This window comes from Anneissia japonica, unplaced genomic scaffold (assembly GCF_011630105.1).
Source record: "Anneissia japonica isolate Jap-2015-1 unplaced genomic scaffold, ASM1163010v1 scaffold241_len727266_cov204, whole genome shotgun sequence".
Classification (NCBI taxonomy): Eukaryota; Metazoa; Echinodermata; class Crinoidea; order Comatulida; family Comatulidae; genus Anneissia; species Anneissia japonica.
In genome coordinates, this window is record NW_022691770.1 from 36,259 (window position 1) to 41,877 (window position 5,619).

At 37.3% G+C, this 5,619-nt stretch overlaps 1 long non-coding RNA gene across 1 annotated transcript; it reads right to left on the reverse strand.

Annotated features, from left to right (window-relative positions):
• Nucleotides 1–2,057: 2,057 nt before the first annotated feature.
• On the reverse strand, nt 2,058–5,386 carry LOC117100133. The gene is made up of 4 exons (XR_004444074.1): nt 5,233–5,386; nt 4,545–4,769; nt 3,951–4,052; nt 2,058–2,842 (listed from the first exon to the last, which is right to left on the reverse strand). It is a non-coding gene; the product is annotated as an uncharacterized LOC117100133 (long non-coding RNA).
• Nucleotides 5,387–5,619: the final 233 nt, after the last annotated feature.

Genomic DNA, 5,619 nt, shown 5'->3' on the forward strand with positions numbered 1-5,619 from the left:
TTTACATCTGATATACATTAATAAATGAGGGCGCTGTTGCAAACTTTTCGTCTTTCTTATGGAAGCGTTGTCCATCCAAAGTGGCCTAGGGTGAAACATCACGGCCGGAGTGCTGTGCGTACGGTGAAGCACTAAAATGCGACCCTTAATTTCGTAAAATTTGTGTCGGTCGGGCGATTATGTCACTGTCATTCATCACCCCCACCATCATCGTCGTCATTGACGTCACTATCATCATTGTAATCATAAACGGTTTGTTGATGGTCATAACAAGATCTCAAATTTGTGGTGACAGTGGTGAATTGTTGCATCTTAACAATAACAAGGATCTCTCGAATCAAAGGTAAATCAATAAACACCAATCACCTGTGAGGAAAAGTCAGGATACTGAATATACCACAAACACTATTTTAATAAAGTTTCTACGAACTTCTACAATACTACTACAATGATTTTCCAAGCAAAATTACAATATACTAAATGCTATCGGTGACACTGTCTAACATTGATTCGCACATGCACAAATGTTGCCCGATCAGCTAATAGGATGCTTGGTTTAATTATTAGGTCATTCAAATACCTCGATAGTAATGGTTATATGTCTCTCTATAAGTCTAGAGTAAGACCTTCGCTTGAGTATGGGGGAAGCGCTTGGTCTCCCTTATACAAGAAAGATAGTGATTTGTTCTACTAGATTAGTAAGTGAATTGAGAGGGAAGGAATATGTGGATAGATTAAAAGAGCTAAATTTACCTACGCTATCTTATAGAAGGAAGAGAGCTGATTTTGTTCAAACATACAAGATATTGCATGATATGGATACCATTGACTCAAGCAATATTTTTGAATGCCCAACTAGAGGACATGATTATAAAGTAGAGCAAATACCAATGTTAGAAAAAATTCCTACTCAGTTAGAGTAGTGAATTATTGGAATGCGCTTCCGAATTATGTTGTGTCCGCAAAGACAGTAAATGCCTTTAAGTCGGTTCTGGAAAAAGGAAACTGGTCTGGCCCCGTATGTATCTGAAGAAATTCTCGGATGTATCAAGAGGGACAAACGAGCATAGGTCTCTAAGTCTCGAAGCATCAAGGTAAATCAAGGTAAGGCTAGTACTCAAAGCGGAATACGAAGTTTGTTTTATTAATCTGTTATAACATTTATACTATAAGCTTATATTGATAATGACAAGCGTTAAAATCCACCACAGCAACCATTTAAAAGTTACGAAGTATTACGAAGCCTGGGTACATCCATATGTTAAATGAAAAAGTTTCACAATACAAACAAAATAATTGACGTATAGAGGCCACTACTCTATACCTAACTATATCTGAATAATATACAGATGGGCCTACTCATCTAAAGGTAAGAAATGAAAAACATTATGGTAAACTAATCATTGAGCATAGCCTACTGTTGATCAGCCATTAAATATGTCTGACAAATATTTTAGGATTTTTCAGAGATTGCATGCTTCTGTCAAATCTTATCTCTTTATAAGTTTTTTTCCATAGAGCTATTAAACAACTAGAGTGCTGACAAAATGGCGAAGCAATGAAGAGTTATGTATGTGTACCATTAAAAAAAGGTCGTCGTAGTAAAGCGCCGCCTTCAGGCTTAGTATCCATATTATTACATATTAATAAGCTCTCTGACTGACTATTATTTCATTAATGATAATGAGTAATGGTAATAACAAATTATTAAACTATCGTAGCCAAAACGAGGCCAAGTGGAGCATCTTATTCAAAAATAAAGTACCAAGGAATGACAATTAAAATCGTGTACATTACACCCAAACACCGCTGCAACGCTCGAGTTTCAAACATACGGGTAACTGGCTGTACTGAACTTTCTGTGTAAATTGAGGGCGCCGTTGCAAACGATGGCGCTTAGGCGAAATTTGATTGGCTAAATCTACGGCAGCCATCTTGGATGGTACACACACACAGCTCTGCGTATTTCGAACATCGAATACATTGAATACATCCGCATTTATTTTTTGTGTGGAACACAAAAAATCAAATTTCAGTCTTATTTTACATTTTTTTCATTCTTAGGAATGTCTAAATTCAGTTAAACTAGCAATTCCGGATTATATTTATAAATCTTTATAACATTATACAAAAATTAGATTTAAAAAAAAAATTGAAATTTTGCCGGGAATGGGGCTTTAATTAACTTCACAGTAAATCCGACTGCCATAGCGCCACTGAACATCACATTCTGCCGTGAATATTAATCCTTGTTGATTGGTTGATTGACTAATTGATTGATTGTCGGTAACAGTTTGAGCTGATCGTCATTATAAACAATCCGTTGCGCGTAAGTCGTGACGTTCGTTCTCCATAGAATCGCGTCGACCGACGATTGCACTTCAACGGATTGTTTTTAATTATCCGTTCAGTTCAGACTGCCACGGACAATCAGCAGACGGTGTCGCGTCGTCTAACACTCACGGGGAGTGGAGTTGGATCCGTTGCCTTCGACGGTCGTATGACGCAGTGTGCGCCGTGACTGGAAGCGGTTCGATTTGTCGACATCGAGTGCTCGGCAAACAGTATTCTTATGTGCTTCGAATTGTATAAAACTGTAAATACGTTATATATTTTTGTACAGCAGTTTGGTCTCTGTGAAAAGCACTTTATAAATCCAAATAAATAAAAAGCGTAGCATTTAAATAAAAATTAAGCGCAAGTGGAATATCAACTAGGCCTACACGGTATCTGTTCAAATGTGTCCTGAAAAGTCGCCAATTTATACCAAAGTAGATCTTGCTGTTTGATACAGGAAAGCACATTCCGCCAACAGCAGACCAAATGCTATGAAACCGAACACCTAAAAGAGATGATACAGAATAGGTTTGAATGACAATGACAAATATCAGTTGGACTTAATTTGTATCGAATTAGCTTACTGTCATAAATTACAGTAACTTTAATAAATTGCATTTCACAAAATAGTATACATTTCAAATTTAACTTTATTTTATGCGAATTAGAACTAATCTAAATTTAATTTAATTTGAATTAAACTAATCTTTAAAAAGTATACTATGAAATGCCATGCAAATAAGCAATATGGAACGCCATTGGTGCCAAGATCGAAGTTTAGGGACTGGAACCCAGTCTAGGTTCCTGCCTCCACCACCTTAGCCAGTCGACCACCTGGAATCAGTTTCAACAGATGCTAGGTACTTTTTCGAATACCAAGGCGTGAAACACCTAAGTGATATTATTATACTATCGTCAGCATATCATATTGTCCCAACAAAATTCATTGAGATTTGAGATATATTCTAACAAAATCGCAATATTAAATAACTGTTAATAAATGAATAAATTTCTGAACAATGAACAGAAACGCCGTATAGTATTGTTACTTTTTTATGAATTTACATTCGAAAATTTAAGGAGATAAAACTATAAGGAGGCATATGTGTTAGTGTTTTATCCTTTGTACCACTCGAACTTCTGAAACTATCTCGGTAATGGTTAATGTTCAGGGGTGGCGCCAGGATTTGCCCGACAAGGGGGGGGGGCAATGTCCCCGCCAGGGGTCAGATTGGGGGGGGGAGTGGAGAAATGTCCAGAGTCAGATTTCCCCGACGAAAGCAAAGTGGGCGTGGTTGAGCTTCGATTAAGAGGTTTCAAAAGTGGTCCAGGGGGCGATGCCGCCGAAAATTTTGACAATTTAGGGATTTCAAAGGCTTATTTAATCGATTTTTAGAGATTTTAAAAAGATACCTATACTTTTTTTTTCTCCCCAACGAATTATGCTTTTTCTATCCGACGGGGGGGGGGGGTAGTTCTTCCCGCAGGGGGAGCAGGCCATCCCCGGTCCCCGCTGGCACCACCCCTGTTAATTTTCCTAGTTTTCGTCAACCCTAACCTGCTTTATCATTGCCGAGATAGCGTACCTATTAAATGACAGATGCTTAACTTACACAGCCTGTGACTTGCTTATCAAGTCCTATTATGATCTTGGACGCTAGGCATGAAGAAACAATTAGAACCAGAACAGCTGATACAACACAGGACGCAAGTTCCTAAAACATGAAAAACTAATGTATATTGATCATAAAATTTAATCGTAAAATTCGGTTTGAAGTAATCCTATCATTTAATCATTTGTTATACAGAAACGTAAATTTATAAACTGCCTTTTTTTAAAGGCTATATAGTTGATGACGGGTCTACATTCCGCGTTGAATACAGGCTCAGGAGGAAAAAATGTTGTTATGTTCCCTGGAAATGTTCCCTGGTACAACTGATTTTTCTACGACACAAAAAGCATATTTGACGAAAAACTTGGGAACGGTTAATGAGATATACAATACAGATTTTTGAATATTTAAAAACTGAGGGAAAAGGTGGAAAAAAGGGTGGTTACGCCCCCCCCCCCTAGTTTTTCGTCAAATATACTATTTCTGTCTTAGAAAAATCAGTTCTACAACATATCAAAACATTTTTTCCTCTGGAACCTGGCTTTAACTACGACGTAAAGACACTATTGATTTTAAATATGCAAGTGATCATACCGAATATGCGATTTTTGCTGTAATCGGGTTCATCCAAGCAGGCATAACAAGATGAGCAAAGAAAGTAACCAACGTCAGAATTGCGACAAGGATTGTAAACACCACAAATGTGTAAAACTGCCATGGAATTTTGCAGTCATAGTGGTAATAGCGGAATACGCTGCACGCTTCCTCGATATCGGCGGTTACGTCGACAATTAGCGCAAATCCGATGATCAGAACAACCTGAAAGCAAACATTTTGGAATTTATGTTGGCAGAAAGTAAACTTATTAAGACTTCATTGGGTCTATCGAAATACTCTTCATCTGATCTGCTCTGGGCTCTTTTTTGGCACCTTTAATTAAGCGCATCTCACAAATTTCACAAATTTTTAACTCTAAATCTCGAAAATATTAGCCTATTCTCATTTATTGATTCTGTGAGGCCTCCCAAAGTGTTTCCGTCCAAAACATGATGATTGATAGAATAAAAACAGTTAATATTCCTAATATTACATACTGTTACTTAAAATGCTAATCGACAGTTTTTATTACTTCTGTCTGTATTTAACGTTTTCAATCTTTGTCAATTTAAAGTCGAAGGTATGTCCTGGTCTCCGACCCTTTTATGTTCACTTGGATAGGCTTATATTATAAAAGACTTACGAATGGATAGCTTGTTAAAGCAAGAAATCAAGTTGTTTTTACCTAGTACTGCTCGTCTGTTTTTCATTCGTGTGGGAAATCTTTAACCACAGGAACACTTTCAAAAGAGTTGAGCGACGCCCGAACACGCCCAATTTTTTCCTGCCGGGGACATTGCCCCCTCCCCCGGTCGGGGACCTCGACTACCGTCGGGTAAGTACTGCCTTCACCACTGATTCCTAATAATATATACTTATATTTATGTTACCGGTATTTAAAAAAATGCAATTTAACAGTTGGTATCACAAGAAAAAGAACAAAAATAATTTGAAATCCAATTTAAAGATGGATTAACTCATAGTGTTAGGGTATCATTTCAGATGTACCGGTATAGAATGTAATAACGGAAGAGACCTTTTATCATCCAAGAGTTACCGGGTAACTTTTATA